Source organism: Vulpes vulpes, chromosome 14 (genome assembly GCF_048418805.1).
Source record: "Vulpes vulpes isolate BD-2025 chromosome 14, VulVul3, whole genome shotgun sequence".
Taxonomy (NCBI): Eukaryota; Metazoa; Chordata; class Mammalia; order Carnivora; family Canidae; genus Vulpes; species Vulpes vulpes.
Genome location: NC_132793.1, coordinates 75,967,660 through 75,984,114, shown reverse-complemented (window position 1 = coordinate 75,984,114; position 16,455 = coordinate 75,967,660). Strand labels below are relative to the sequence as shown.

At 46.3% G+C, this 16,455-nt stretch overlaps 1 pseudogene; it reads right to left on the bottom strand.

Annotated features, from left to right (window-relative positions):
* Positions 1-416: 416 nt before the first annotated feature.
* Positions 417-2,110, bottom strand: LOC112919630 (copine-1 pseudogene; annotated as a pseudogene).
* Between the last annotated feature and the right edge of the window lie 14,345 nt (positions 2,111-16,455).

The following is a 16,455-nucleotide window of genomic DNA, read 5'->3' as shown; positions in this document are numbered from 1 at the left end:
CTATGGTCCTGTTGGTGAGTGTGACAGCCCGGAAGTAGATGGGAGCTCAGCAAAAGCTTTTGACCCACGGCGTTTCAGGCTGGGTTCTGAGTAAGCCCTGTGTTCTGTATGTCTGGCCACACAGAACACTTTCAGCTTACACAGAAAATACCGGCATATCCATACTAAAAATGTATGGAAAAAATAATGTGTGAATCCATTTCCCCATTGGCAAACTCAAAACACAATTCATTGAGTTCTGAGATTTATTTATTTATTTATTTAGTCTTCATTGATCTTTATTAAATGAAGGACTCCAGGGCAAGCAGGAGGGAATCAAAAGCAGCAACAGCAGGAGCAAATATAAAGGTATAAAATGTAAAGTGCAGCACTGGAGAATGTGTGCAGGATTGAACCACGTTCACGGGAACCTTTGGGACACAAGGCTGAGGACTAGCCATAGCCCACCCTCTAATGGAACCTAGACCTGAGGGGCCTGTGCAGGGCTCTTTGCTGGGGGTGGAAGTGGTTTGAATGGGGCCCAACCTTGGGCCTTGAAGTAGGAGACCAGCTGTGTGGGAACTTCTGCAAGCACAGTCTGTGCCAGTGTCTCCCAAGGGGCATTTTGGAAACAGTGGTAGGGCATAAACTGCACTATGTCACAGGCAGCTGCCTCCCCAGAGCGTGTCTGCAGGGGTCCACGGTCAGCATCTAGTCGCTCCATGGCCTTGAAGTCAGCACCACCCACACCCATGATGATCACTGACATGGGCAGGTGGGAGGCACGCACCACAGCCTCACGTGTAGCCTCCACATCTGTCACAACACCATCAGTCAGCAGCAACAGCACGAAGTATTGCGAGGCTGTCCTCTGATGTGCAGCCTGGGTTGCCAACCTGGCCACGTGGTTGATAATGGGTGCGAAGTTGGTGGGGCCATAGAGGCGAACTTGGGGCAGGGCTTGGCGTAAGCATCTACAATGCCCTGGATGCCTGTGCGGTAGGGGTTACTGGGGTTGAAGTTCAAGGCAAATTCATGGGAGACCTGCCAATCAGGAGGTACCTGGGCCCCAAATCCAAATGCTGGGAACAGCTTCTCCGAGTCATAGTCCTGGATCACACTGCCCACACTCCACAGTGCTATCAGGTATTCATTGACCCCTGTTGGGCTCAGGTAGTGCAGAGAGTCTGGGGAGGAAGGGTCTCCATTAGAGCCTGTGAAGTCCATGCCTACAGTGAAGTTGATTTGACAGCCTCCCATCACATAGTCCAGGAATGAATATTGTGTTTCTACCTGGCAAATCTTGACACGAACAGCCCCAGAGTTCTTGTAGCTTTTCTTTTTCTGCTATTTCTCAGGGTGGATGCATTCAAACTCAGCGGGACTGCTTGCAGTTGGGCCAAACTGGTGTAGATCCGTCTACACCAGATTGTGTGAACCATCACTGTCATAATCGGAGCATCGCACCTGGATGGGTGTGCTGGGGTCTCCCCCACAGAAATACTGAAGGGGAACAGAGAAGTGCTTCCATGTAGGGTTCAAGTTGTTCTTGATTACCTCAGATCTGTAGGCCAGGTGCCATTTCCCATCACCCTGACGGAAGAACTCCAAGAATGGATCTGATTTCCCCAGGAAGTCCTTCTTATCTAGATTTCTGGCCTCCACCTCCATGGTCACTACATGACTATCCTTCATCTCTTGAGCAGATACTGTGATGGTTCCCCCTCCCAGCAGGTTTTCCAGGCTTCAGCATCAAGGGTAGAGTTATTATGTGGCTGGACACAATCTGTCCTAGGGAACACTCAGCCCCTCCTAGGAAGTCATCATCCCCCAGCTCAGGTGTCTTGTTGTCTATGTCATAGATGCCAAATAGGAGCTTCTGGACTGTTTCAAAGTGGTACTCAAGCTGCAGAGTCTTGGAGAACTCAGGGCTTGAGCAGTTCCGCACTTGCTCAGTTCAGCCAAGCTCAGCCCAGCTGCCCCCTCCCACATCCTGTAAAAGGACACAGAGTGGGTCAGACTTGGAGGCGATGTCCTTGTCAATGAGGTGGTCACAGGAAATGGATAGATGAACCAAGGTCACACAGTGGGCCATCTCTTTCGCAGCTTCACAAAATGGCTGACAGCCCGCTCAGCAGCTCCGCATTCCCGAGTTCTGAGTTTTAAAAACAGTTTAGTATAAATGCTCCGACTTTATTTAGTAGACATTTAGTGACTTATTAAATGAGAAATACTAAGGGCATAGATTTGAGAATCCACATCAACTAGACAAGTCTGAGAGTGGAAGTTTTCCTCCTCCATCTTCTCTTCCTGTGGATAGCAGAGGTGGAATTGGACTTCTTCCATAAGGTAGGACCAAACTCCAGAAGTCCAGGTCTTAGGAAGAGACATGACTTACAAGCTTAGGTTGAGTGCCTGGCAGTGCTTATGCCATGGAAGGCATAATTCATTCTTTTCCATTCTGAATCCCTCTGTTCCAAATGCAACATTTTGCTTTATATTCTATTCCCCCACATGGTTCCAGTAGAGAACTAAAGAATTTATTTATATTTCTATTAAAATTTTCCTGGTGCTGTCAACAATGCCATGGTGCAAATGGCTTTTTTCATTTGATTAATAGGATTTCCAAAAGGATTCCAAGTGACATATTCAAACTCAAGTGTTTACCCAACTAAGCAACTGGACACCGATGTCTGTGTGCATACAGAGACTATTCTCCTTAGCTACCGAAATACTGGGGAGCTTTTGAGGTAATGGCAACATTTGGCATCTCGATAGTTACGGTGGTTATGTGAGTTTGTACATTTGCCAAAACTCATCCAACATTCTACTTGAAAAGGGTGGTTTTATTGTGTGTAAATTACACATCAGTTACTCTTACTTAAACACAAATTGAGCATTAAAAATAGGCCCTGCTCTACCCCTGCTGCTTTCCAAAATTATTTGATTATGGGCTGTTATCACAGCAGGGTTACAGTGAGGCCATCATGGCACTTTGTTCACTCATAAACCAGCAGTTGGCTTTCAACTCCCCTCATCTCTTCAGAAGAATACTCTCTTAATTTCTCCTGACAACTCTCTTAATTTCTCCTCTTCTCAAATATTCTATGCACTCCCCTCAAGGAAGAGCCAGGGCTGCCATCCAAATCCAAAGCTGTCTGCTGAAGACTACTCTTACTTGGGGGAGGTCAGTCTTTTAGTCTACGTAGGCCTTCAACTGATCGGATGAGGCTCACCCATATCAAGGAGAGCAATCTGCTTTACTCAAAGTCCACTGATTTAAATACTAATTTTATCCAAAAACACCCCCACAGAAATATCCAGAACAATGTTGGACCACGTATCTGAGCATCGTGGTCCAGCTAAGTTGACACATAAGTTTAACCATCACAATCTTCTTCTAGCTCTGTTTCTACCCCAAATTTTAAAGACAAGGAATAAAGTTTCAGGCAATGAACTCCTCAAAACAGTGTTTTCCAAACTTGGGTGATGATGAGAATCTCTTGGAGGCTTATAAAACTGCATAATCTCTGCACACACACACACACACACACACCGTCACCCCACAGATTTTAACTCAGGACCTTGGTTTAAGTAAACTCCCTCAAGGATAATGGATCAGGAAAATTTGGGCAATGATGCTATAAAACAAACCTACTTGTAACCAAGGAGCCAGGCTACTGTGGAGTTTATAAGGGCATGTGCTCAGTGCGAATCCTGTCCCTTGAAGCTGCTTTAACGGCACACAACAAAGTCTACTTAAGAGCTCCTTCATTAAGTGATTAATCCTGCCCCAGGACTCAGCTGGGTCTCCTCCTGAAGGAACTCCATGTAACTTCAGGGACTGAGGTACTAGACGCTCGCAGATCACACAGGCCCACCTGGGCCCCTTCATGAAGGTGGGTGCAGAGTCTTGGCCATTCTCTGGGCAGCAGCTTCTAAACACACACAGAAGGGATTCGGTGTTTGCCCTTTAATGAGGCTAAGCCAGTGTCCCCCAGTGCCATAAGCAGGAAAAAAGCTGGAAAGTAGAGGGAGAAGTACACTTAATACCCTTAAGACAGATATGGATCTTCTTTTCCTTTGCTTTTTCTTTTCTTTTCTTTTCTTTCTTTCTTTTCTTTCTTTCTTTCTTTCTTTCTTTCTTTCTTTCTTTCTTTCTTTCTTTCTTTTTCTTTCTTTCTTCTTTCTTTCTTTCTCTTTCTATTTTCTTTCTTTTTTTTTTTTTAAGAAAGCTTTAGCCTGGAGTGGAAAGGACATCAGATAAGTATCTTGAAATAGCTGAAGAGTGCTCATGTGGAAGAGAGGTTTAGCTTTTCCCTCTGTGCTCCCAAGAGAAAGAAATAACCTCAGTAGGTGAAAGCTACAGAGAAGGGGTATTGTGGGCCAGACAAAAGGTAAAATAAGTAGAAAGCATGAGGAGTGACAGCCAGATAGCTCTTCACCTGCTGGCCCTGCCACTCACCAGGTGTGGGATCTTGGGCAAGCAGTTAATCTCTCTGAGTTTTCTGAATTGCAAAATGGGAAGAATAATAATACTTGAAGGGCCGTGGTGAGGATTACATGAGATGTCTTGTAAAAGCTTGTCTTGTAAAGCTCTTAGCAGAGAGCTGGGCCCATAACTTAGCAGAGAGCTGGGCCCATAGCTGGTTAATAAGCCCTAGATGATTGAAATAAGAATAGTTCAAGCTGTGATGGGCAAAGAGCCCTAAAGGAGAAGTAAATGCCCATGACCAGAGGTATCCAAGCCTGGTCACAACTGTCCTTTCTGGGGAGTGAGGGAGGACAGGGAGTGAGGGGCTCTAAGCACTGTATGAGTGGCTGGATCAGACCACTTTTGAAGTCCTTTTCACCTTGAGCAATTTTACAGTTCATAGAAGAGGTAGAGAGCCCAGTCTTATGCTTGCAAAAAGATTATTCTTTTGCTTTTAGTGAAAACATTTACTTTCTCCAGGCAGCCAACCCTTATGATTTGACCTATGATTTGGTTTTTACTGAGAAGTTATGACATTACACAATGTTTGCTCCTATTCCACCCTTAATACCAAAACTTGGAATATGAATCACAAAACAAACTGATGGCAGAGTACATTCCAAAACAGCAAGGAGAACAACCAGACCGGAGTCTTGACTGCCATCCGCAATGCACAAAGCACACTGTGTTTCATCCAGGATAGTTAAGGAACAGCATTATCAAAGGGCCGTGAGAGGCTGCAGTGCCTATTAAATATAGGAACTGGAACTGCAGTTTTCCCTAAATGTGCTATAAGGATGTTCACAAGAATTGGAATAAAGGGGGATCCCTGGGTGGCTCAGCGGTTTGGCGCCTGCCTTCGACCCAGGGTGTGATCCTGGAGTCCTGGGATCAAATCCCACATCAGGTTCCCTGCATGGAGCCTGCTTCTCCCTCTGCCTGTGTCTCTGCCTCTCTCTCTCTCTCTCTCTCTCTCTGTGTGTGTGTGTGTGTGTGTCTCATGAATAAATAAATAAAATCTTAAAAAAAATGGGAATAAAGGTGAGAAATTTAAAACTCCCTTTCCCCTTCTTTCTCTCCCCCACCCAGCAGGCAGCTACCTCCTTCTCACACCCCCTAGTTTGGAAGTTTATTCTCTGGAAGTTTGAGCATAAGAGCGTCCTCATTCTGAGATATCAGCAGATCTTAGGAGAGGATGGGTGGGAGATGGTCTATTGAAAACAGGGAGGTTAAGTAAAAATTTGCCTACTAAATGGAGAGTTCCTCAGCCCCTTTACCTCCTGGCTTTCAAAACAAGGGTAGCCAGGATGGTAGCACATGGACAGAAGACGAGAGTCTTTTTCTTTGAAAAAAAAAAAAAACCAAAGATTCCAAAAAAAGTTCTACAGATCCTGACCTTCTAGGACTCCCAATTAAAAGGCTGGCTTATCACTTGATCCCCTTAAAGCAGAGCCTATCACTTGCACATCTTTTAATATGTTCTATGTATAATATCTTACTGTTGGATTTGTTCTTTCAACTAGGGGTCACCAGATATTTGAGGAAAACCCCCAGCTTGTAGGACAGAGAACATAACATACAAGAAGGGGGAAAAATAGAATGCGAAGGGAATCCAGATAATATAGAGAGCAGACTTTTAAAAAAATTCTAATAACCTCAAAGAAATGGAAGAAGATATTGTGTCTATGAAACAAGGAATGGATATTGTGGAATAACAATCTGAGGATAGGATAAAATGCGTTTGGAACTTCAAGCCATGATAGCTGAAGTTCAAAATTCAGTGGAAAGACTGGAAGATAATATCTCTTCCAGAGAACAGGGCAAGCAACCGGAGAAACGGGTGAAGGAGTTACGAACGGTCCCCTCCGGGAATGGGGCTCGAAGCAGAGAGTGGAGGGTGCTGTTTTCCTTACCAAGTCTTGTAAATGCAATTTGACTTCAGCTTCATGCATGTGGATTTAAAAAATAATAATAAATGAATTTACAAAAAGAAAGAAAACTCACAGGCAGGAAGTGGAAGGCCCATCAGTGGCCACTGGTTCCTAGCTGGAATCTGCAGAACTACCAAGGGAAGGGGAGCCAGAAATTGCCCTCATCCCAGGACTGCAAGCTCCCTCCGCTACGATCCTCTGATCCTGTGTGTCACAAGCTGGGAGTTTCTGATCTGTAAGTCTGTCCTCCATTTACTAACTCCCCACCCCCTGCCCCCTCAAAGTTGAAATGTCCTGACCTATTCAGGCAATAGTATTGATCCTGGCTGGAATTTACTTATGGGAAAAGAGGAAAAAAGCAAGGAATTACTATTGACCTGCTGACTAGGGAAAATCCTGGTGAAAATAAAAGGAGAGGAAATAGATAAAATTCAGGGGGCTGCTTTTGTCAGAAAATATTTTCAACCTGCTGCCTGGCAGGTTATGATAAAGGACAGCAAGACAGGCTTGGACAGAGATGAAAAAGCAGGCTGCAACTCTGCAAAACAGTGTGGAGGTTCCTCAAAGAGTTAAAAATAAAGCTTCCCTATGACCAGCAATTGCACTGCTGGGATTTACCCCAAAGATACAGATGCAGTGAAATGAAGGGACACCTGCACCCCAATGTTCATAGCAGCAATGTCCACAATAGCCAAACTGTGGAAGGAGTCATGATGTTCTTCGATAGATGAATGGATAAAGAAGATGTGGTCTATATACACAATGGAATATTACTCAGCCATCAGAAAGGATGAATATCTACCATCTACATTGACGTGGATGGAATGGGAGGGTATTATGCTGAGTGAAGTAAGTCAATCGGAGAAGGACAATCATCATATGGTCTCACTCATACGGGTGAGTGAAAGGGATTATAAAAGAAGGTGGGGGACTGAGTGGGGAAAAATTAGAGAGTGAGACAAACCATAAGAGACTCCTGACTCTGGGAAACAGAGGATAGTGGGAGGGGAGGTGGGCAGGGGGACAGGGTGACTGGGTGACTGGGTGACAGGCACTGAGGGGGGCACTTGTTGGGATGAGCACTGGGTGTTATATGTTGGCAAATTGAATTTAAATAAAAAGTAAAAAAAAAAATCAAAAAAGGAAGGAAAGAAGGAAGGAAGGAAGCAAGCAAGTAAGCAGTCTGCCAAGGAAGACAAAGCAGCAGGTCAGGATAAGGAAGAAACACAGTGTTTGCTCCCTACACTGAGGAACAGACTGTCATAGGGAGATGAGGCGGATGCTTGCCCAAGATAGAGCAGGGTGACGGGAGCTAGGGCAAAGTCACAGACACGGCAGGCAGGGAGAAATGAGTGAGAGATGCCTTAGACGATGAGTCTCAGAAGAGATAATGACACAGGGAGGTGGGATACACAGGGATGATGCGGAACAATTGTTCTGATTTAGAGATTTTTTGGAACTGCTTTGGAATTGTTATGAAGGATGACTCAGGGAAAACCAAAGGTGGTGTGAGTGCAGAAGTTAGGTTTTGTGCTGATTTTAGGAGGAAGGAAGCAATCACAGCTTTTCACTTTTTTTTCTCCTGAAAGTTTTAAATTTCACTTAGCTTTGTGAATTTAAATATAGGTTCGCAGGAAGCTACAAAGATAGACTAGAGTTCCTATGTACCCTTTACCCAGTTTCTCCTAATGGTTACCTACGTCTTACATAACTGTACATTGATACAACATGTGCAGGTAGTTCCATTCCATTTCATCACATGCACAGACTTCTGAAAGGACTACCAAGATCAAGATCCAGAATATTCCATCACCACAAAGGTCTTCCTCTTGCTACCTGTTTATGGTCACACCCACCACTTCTCTTCCTCTGGCCCTGTTGTTATAGTCACACTCCACCCCCATCTCCCCCACCACCCACCTCCTACCCCCCATCCCTAATCCTTTGCAACCACTAGTATCTTCTCCAACTCTTGAATTTTGTCATTTTGAGAATGCAATATAAATAGATTTATACAATATGTAACCTTCTGTGATGGGCTTTTTTCACTTGGCGTAATGCCTTTGAGGTCCATCGAAGTTTTTACTCGTATCAATAATTGAACACAGGCAGCCTGGGTGGCCCAGCGGTTTAGCGCCGCCCTCGAAGGGCCCAGGGCCTGATCCTGGAGACCCAGGATTGAGTCCCATGTCGGGCTCCCTGCGTGGAGCCTGCTTCTCCCTCTGCCTGGGTCTCTGCCTCTCTCTCTCTCTCTCTCTTTCTGTCTCTCATGAATAAATAAATAAATAAAATCTTTAAAAAAAATAATTGAACACAACAGTTTAGCCATTCACATAGGGACGGACAATTTCCTTGCTTCCAGTGTTTGGCTGTTACAAATAAAGTTACCGTGAACATTGTGTCCAGGTTTTGTGTGCACATACGTGTTCATTTCTCTGATAGAAATTCCCAGGAGCCCAATTGCTATGTTTCTATAGCAAGAGTATGTCTAGTCTTATAAGAAAATCCCATACTGTTTTCCAGAGTCACTGTAACATTTTACTATTCCACTATCTGTGTATGAAAGCCAATGTCTCCACATCCTCACCAGCAGTTGGTGCTGCATTATTTCTTTTTTGAAAGATCAGGAACATCCTGCTACCTTCCTTTTTTGCCCTCTAAGTGAAAAGAAAAAAAAAAATCAGTCCTATGTATATGTCTGTATAAGCATGCATGCACACGTGTGTGTGTGTGTGTGTGTGTGTGTGTATAAAATCTACTTAAGTTCAAAGCACAGTGAGACAAATACCTATCAACACATTCATTGCCCAATTTGAAAACCAGAGCGTATCAAACCCAGTTCCACCCTCTGCTTCCCCCACCGAAAGAGCAATCCCACTCCTGACAATGGAAACCAGTTCTCTGGGGGGAAAGCTCTGCTTTACAGAGCTTGTCAATATTGGGGTGTAAACACCGCCACGTGAAAGACTTCAAGCTGCCAATCAGGGTAACTGGGCGTGAGCAGGCAAGAGATGCATGGACTCCGCTCTTGTGACAGAGTACAAGCCTATTCTAGCCCCGCTGGTCCTGAATTCGGTATTTATCATCCTAGAAAGAACTGACCCCTGAACGATGCAGGGGGTTAGAGGCACTCACTCCCACAGAGTTGAAAACCTGCATATAACTTTCAACTCTCCTAAAACTTCACTAGGAAGAGCCTGCTATTGACTGGAAGCCTTACCAAGAATGTAAACAATCAACGAACACATATTTTGTGTGTGGCATGTGTTATGCACTGTATTCTAATGACAATAGTAAGTTACAGAAAAGAAATGTTATTAAGAAGATCAAAAGAGAAAATAGGGAGAGGCTGAATAATGACCCTGAAGATACCTTAATCTTAGGAATCTGCGTTACCTTATATGACAAAGACAGCAGATGAAATTAAATTAAGGATTTTGAGTTGGAGAGATGATCTTGGATTATCCCGGTGGGCCGAAATATAATTATCACGAAATCGCAGAGGGAGACCTGACTACAGAAGAGGAGACAGTAATATGACCATGGAGGCAGACATTGGGTGATGTGGCCAAGGAATGTTGGCAGCCACAAGAAGCTGGAAGATGCAAGGGATGAATTCTTTCCTAGGAAGAAGCACAGCCCTGCTGATACCTTGACGTTAGCCCAGTGAAACTGGTTACAGACTTCTGGCCTGTAGAACTGGGAGAGAATTATTGTTGTTAAATAATATCACCAAGTTTGTGATAATTTGTTACAACAGCCAGGAAACTGATACAGAGACACACTGTTTTGCACATATGTGCTCCTAAAACATCTATCTAAATAGTTCATTTGGCTAGATTTTATCTTTATAAAATTGCAATATTATACAGAGAGATTCTGAGAGTTCCTCTTTTTTGCTCAACATTGTTCCTAAGACTTCTTCACTTTGTTGCAAACCATAATTCATTTATTCTTACTGCTGGGCAATCTTCCGACATGACACGTACTTACTCATTCTCAGCCGACTTTGGTGGGTCTCCTTTATCAGATTAAAGAAAACTTTTTTTTTTCCCCATGCAGACTGAGTTTATGCCCAGATGTCTCATTTCCCATGTTCTTTCACTTCAAATATTGAGTCAGACAAAAATAGTGGAAAGGAAGCTGAAATGGATGTTGTAGGACTATGGGATTCTAGATACTCCATCAAGAGTAAATGTGGGTGAACTTCCTCAGCACTAGGGAGGGAGGGAGGGAGGGAGGGCTGGGCAAGGGGGGGGATAGGGGGGTGTGAGCAGACGGGCTCAAGTGCAGGAAGGAGAATGCACCCCCCCTCCCCTGCACCCCAACTCCAGGGATCAGTGAGGAGCAGAGGCCTCCCTGGCTGATGAAGAGGCCGAGGGGACCAGAAGGCTCACCTGAGACGCGGGGACTCCGCAACATGAGGCCACCCGTCACCCATCACCCATTACCCATCACCCCGAAACCAAGAGTAAACGAGATTTCTGGCCTCCAGTTGGACGTAAGCCCTCTGCTTCTCCTGAATATCTGGGAAGGTGAAGGGCACGAATGATCTGAAGGAACTAAGGGTGACTCAGCCTGGGCCGAAGTGGGGGAGTGATCATGAGACCTTTTCTCCCTTTCCCGGCAAATGTCGCCCTGGACAAGACCTTGCTCCACTGGACTGGCCAGTGGCTCCCAGACCTGCGCGGCCTCACCCCCGGCCTCACCCCCGTACTATTTGGCATCTGCCTCCTCACCCCTCTCTGCAGTTGTGAGCTCTGGGCTCAGCTGCCACTCAAATTATCCCCTTGCCTGAGAATCACAGAACTCACCGAGGATTTCAGGGGGACATGGAAGGTGTTCTCAGTTTGCACCACAGCCCAAGCATCTGAAAACTCCGTTTTTCAAATTAATGCTCTGTCAAGTTTTCACCTAGGAATTGCTGAGTCATTTCCCACGTAGTTTCTACACGGCTGAGAAACGCAGGTGTGTTTCTTGTTTTTGATAGAATTCCTGTACCTTGGAGCAGCACCGAGAGCTCCTGAACACTTTATATGGAGACACGGCTCCTTACTTCTCCAGGGGCAGAGGCGCAGGGTGACCTCGGCAGGGATCCAGACGGGCAAGCAGCAAGCACCTTAGCGCCCACACAGGCTTCCTTACCCTTGTCCTCTTGGCACCACCTCAGGGGCTAGAGCACTGGCTGGGCTCATCCCCTGCCATCATCCTTCCCACATACTTGGAGGTAACTGCCAACTGTTTAGCAATCTAGTTCTCCAGCCCGAGAATGACTTACATTTTTTTCCTGTCCTCCTTTCCACTGTTTGTCCTTTGCCCACTCATTTCTCATGTGCTGGAAACTGGGCAAAAATCTGGTGGATGACTTATGAGGAAGAAAGGTAAAAAGGTCAGATAGCCTTCACTATGCACCTTATCCCTGGCTCTTACCCATTAGGGATGATCTAGAATGGTCTGTATGCTCCAAGCTCCTGTTTGGGACTCCTTTAGCAGCCTCTCTCTCCAGAGCCCAGTCAGAAATTCTACCTAGATGGAGCACATCAAGACCACATTCAGATCGCCTGAGTCTCCATCCAAAGTTCTCTTTCCATTACGCCATATCCTATATTTTAGAGTTGAAGTTGAAGATGTCAGTAGTTCAGTAGGACATTCAGCAGGTCGCTCCTGGCTCTTGTTGTCACGAATCAACAGAGGATAACTCTGAAGGTCTTTGCTAACAGTTGGCGGCAGTCTCTATTTCCATTATCAAAGACTGAGCCAATAAATTCACTTAGAAGGTGATGTCGAAATCCTTTAGTAGCGGCACTCAGACTGGCTATGTCACCAAATGCTCCCAACATTTCTAGATCCATTCAAAATCAATGGTTCTCTTCGCAAAGCACAAAAGCAAACACCAGACCATCCAAAATCAATAAAAAGTGACGGATGGGGGAATAGGACTGGGTAGCACAAAGGATAAAGAAATAATAAAGCCAAAGGTTATGAGACAATTGCTTTCTAATTTGTCTTTATAAAAAAGGAAAAAGAATCACATGAAAAATTGGCAAGCTGCAGAGTGAAAATGTCAGAAACGTTTTATATTCCAAGGCTTTGCCACATACTGTCTTGCACAATGTTGGAGGAAGCAAGGTTGACATGGAGAATATTTTTACAAGTCTGAGCCAGCCAGGAAGCTGGGGGAAAATACTCTGAAATTTGGGGAAATTACAGGCCTGCTATTTGACATTAGTTGGAGAAAAACATCAAACCTCAGAACTTATTCTGAGAACCTGAACAAGAGAAGTACTTCACGCCCTGTGTTTGGTCCAGAGGAGGGTGGATCCCTCTAGGACTTAGAAGCACTACTGGTGGAGGCTGTTAGGGAAGCCCTTGCCAAGGGGGAGGGATGAAGTGGGCTCCCCTCTCTGTAATCCATCTTCTAAGTGTGCATGGAGAACCACGAGAACGTGACTCAGGCCTGGGGCCTGGGAAGAACATCTGAGCTAGGTTGCAGAGTCAGATCTCCCCCTACACATGGGCCCAGCATCACAGTTAATTTTAAAAGAAACAAGCTTGCTCTTTAGAAAAGTGATAAGAGCTATCAAAATACAATAAGCAAAACTGTGTAGTGCTGACACACAGATAGTCGTAAGGTTCGATGAAACAGACTTGGTGGTCCATAAATAGGCCCACATCCAAGCTAGGGGTAGCACTGGTCCCAAGCAGCAGGCCCTCAGCATGGGGCCGAAGCGCGGTGGGGCTAACCCTAGGCATGCAGCAGCATCGCAGCCATAGACTCGCACCTGTACCGGTGCAGGTGGAAGGTGAAGGCTGGATTATGTGGCAGCTAGGACATTGGAAAGGAGTGGGGGTGAAAATTACAAAAATTGGGGAGCTGGTCTGATTTTAACTCTCCGGAAGCCATGAAAAAACAAACCCTGTTGTAAATCGAAAGTGTGATATGAAATCTAGAAGGCCTCCAGCAGTTACAGAGTAAGTAGAACATGCTCAAAATTGGTCCCGGGATCTAATCATCACAGTGGCAAAGCGGCAAAGGCAATTACCTCATGGTTTCAATGAATTTCTTATGTCAGAGTCAGGGTAGAGAGCAGCTGGGTGGCTCAGTGATTAATCGTGATCCTGGGGTCCTGGAATCGAGTCCCATCCCGGGCTCCCCACAGGGAGCCTGCTTCTCTCTCTGCCTATGTCTCTACCGCTCTCTCTGTGTCTCTCACGAATAAATAAATAAAATCTTTTAAAAAAAAATCAAGATAGAAAAAGGGTAAAATCCTGAGATGTGGTTGGGATGTTTGGATGGATGAGCCTGAAGAGTATGAATTTTCCTGCTCCCCCGAACTCTCTCCCCTGCTAAAGGCGAGCAGACTGCCCTTGCCCAGATGCAGTACTGAAGCCCCACTTGGTATCTGTCTTCTTGAAAAGATATTCTGACTCCTTTTAGTGTCTCAGCAGTCTGAGTAGAAAACACAGCTCCTTCTCCAGGAATAAAAATTGTCCACATGAAAGATACCTTGAGTTCCAGGAAAAGCCAAAGGTCACATGAGGGTGTGGAACCAGGTAGGGGAGAAGGTGGGTTTGGTAGCAAGGGCAGACAGTAAGGCGGGGAAGCGGCCAGTTTACTGATCCGGGGGCCTCTCCCCTGGTTTGAATATTAGGGAAAGGAGACCCAGGAATGATCCTAATATATTGTTGGAACAGCTCCTTGAAGTTTGGACCAAACAATGGCCACGGGAAATGAGGTGGAAATGCTGGAATTGCCTTAGCATTGTCTTGATGAAGAGGTCGGAAAGCTTAGGTCTGTGGGAATGCGCGAAGAGATTTATTGTGCAGGACCATAGGAGCTACCAACATCCTATATTCCTCAGGAGGGCAGAGGAAATGTTCCCTTCGCCACGGCAATGAGGGTTACCTACGGGTGAAGGAGGCACTGCCGTCCTAGAGAAGTTCAGCGGTGCTTGTCTTTGGTAGGGACCAGATACCGGCATGGAAACAGGCTCACTAGTATCAGTGGAAACTACGGGATTCTGAGATGCCAGAGACCGGTTAGACTGTAGTGAGCAGCAAGGCCAGGGCAGCAAACCAGGGTGTTCTGACCAACAGAGAGGGATCCTTGGCAATGGCTAATGGATCACGGTGTTCCCAGGAGCAAGACACATGGATGGCCTGCTGGGATACTAGTTAACTTGTCAAAAATCACGAAGGCTCTGGAACTTTGCCCTAACAGCAAACTAGCAAGGGGGGTCTACCATAGTTTCACGGACGCTGGAGGATACATGAGACTCCTGAGTCAGAGACAAGCATTTTATTGTTCACGGTAGAACAAGCAGCGTGAGCTTCCTATCCGCACTGGTGTTCCTTGCCCCCACACCCCCCGGGGCCACAGGTGACTGTCATACGCCCACAAAATGGCTTTGTGTCACAATTGAGAAAGCCTGAGTTTGGGGAGCTTGAATTTTTTATAATGGGAATAAGCAAATGGGCTTGACTTTTGCTCTGGAGGGAGACATCTATCTCCCCCCTGCTGTCTGCTCCATAGGGAGCCCCTCTCTCTATCTTCCAAGGCTATTTGCTGTACAAACATACTGGAAGGTATGATTAGGAACAAATGGCTGTTAGTGCCTCTGCTCGTAAGACATGGAAAAAAAAAAAAAAGATATCCATGGAGAATCATCTCCCAACCCCTGCCTAAAAAATAAAAAACAAACAAAGAAAAAACAACTTTGTGACAAATGCTTTTTGGTATAAACACTCTAACAAAGAGCTCTTTCTCTAGATCATTCATGGGGACAAAGATTTGACTTTGCAGGTTGTAACTCGTCAGTCTTGTTGGGATTGCTATCGTGGAAGTTCTCCCCATCCGTGGAGTTAGTCTCGTCCAGCTGAGACCAGGAAGAGGGTGGTATTTGCAACAGTCCCTGTCCCAGCATCCTCCCACTAAAGAGGCCGCCTGTTTCCCTACCCCTGGAGTCTGGGCTTGGCCTTGAGATTTGCTCTGCCCAGTAGGACATTAGCAATATTGTGCAGAGGATCGAAGAGCTCACATGATTCCAGTCCCTCCCTGGTGTTCCTCCACCGTGGCACGAGCACGCGTGTTGGCAGGCCAGCCCACACGCTGTCCCAGAGGACAGGAAACCGGGGAGCAAGACGTCCCCAGGCTTACTCGGGCCATGCTAGGGAGGGAGAACCTGGCCTGAGGGTGGGCATTTTGGGGGTCACCGGCTTCCCCACACCTGGCTGGTGTCCCTCAGGGGGCTGATCCTGAACTCATGGCTTCCTTCCCTCCTGCATGGGGAAAAAGCACACTCTTCTTGGATTTGCTGCTTCTAACCATGTGGGTGAGCACCTCACCTGCTCCTCCCTATCCCAGCAACACCCGGGGGGCCCGTGGCAGGGGCCCTGCTGAGTCTGCTCTTCCCAAGGCCTCTCTGCCAAGACTCCAAGCCGTCAGGGAGCTCCACACACCTGACCCTGCCTCCCCCTGCTCGCAGGCACACGTTTGCTGGCATTTTGAGTAACAATTATTCCACAGGGACAGTTTTGGAGGTGGAGCATCTGATCAGGGTGGGCCTGGAACCCTGGCCAGGGCAGAAAACCGAGCCCCCGCAGAGCTGCTCCGACCTGTGACTAGTGTTACCTGCAGCACAGATCAGAACCCCCTCTAGATCCCGTCGGACACTGGCGGCATTTGGGGGAAGTTCAGATCTTCTGCAAATTCTTTTTTTAAAGATTTTATTTGTTTTATTTATTTATTCATGAGAGACACACAGAGAGAGGCAGAGACGCAGGCAGAGGGAGAAGCAGGCTCCCTGCAGGCAGCCCGACGTGGGACTCGATCCCAGGACCCCAGGATCATGACCTGAGCCAAAGGCAGGCGCTCAGCCGCTGAGCCCCCCAGGCGCCCCTCTTCTGTAAATCCTATTAGTATGGCCCAGAGCTGAAGACAGCGGTCTGTCCGGTCACCAGCACTACAGGCACTCACCCTTTGGTTTTATATCCACTCAGCCTGGGACCTAGAAGACGGTACCTGTTCCTTTACTAACACCAAGACATCTTTTGGTTCATGGCAGCCCTGCT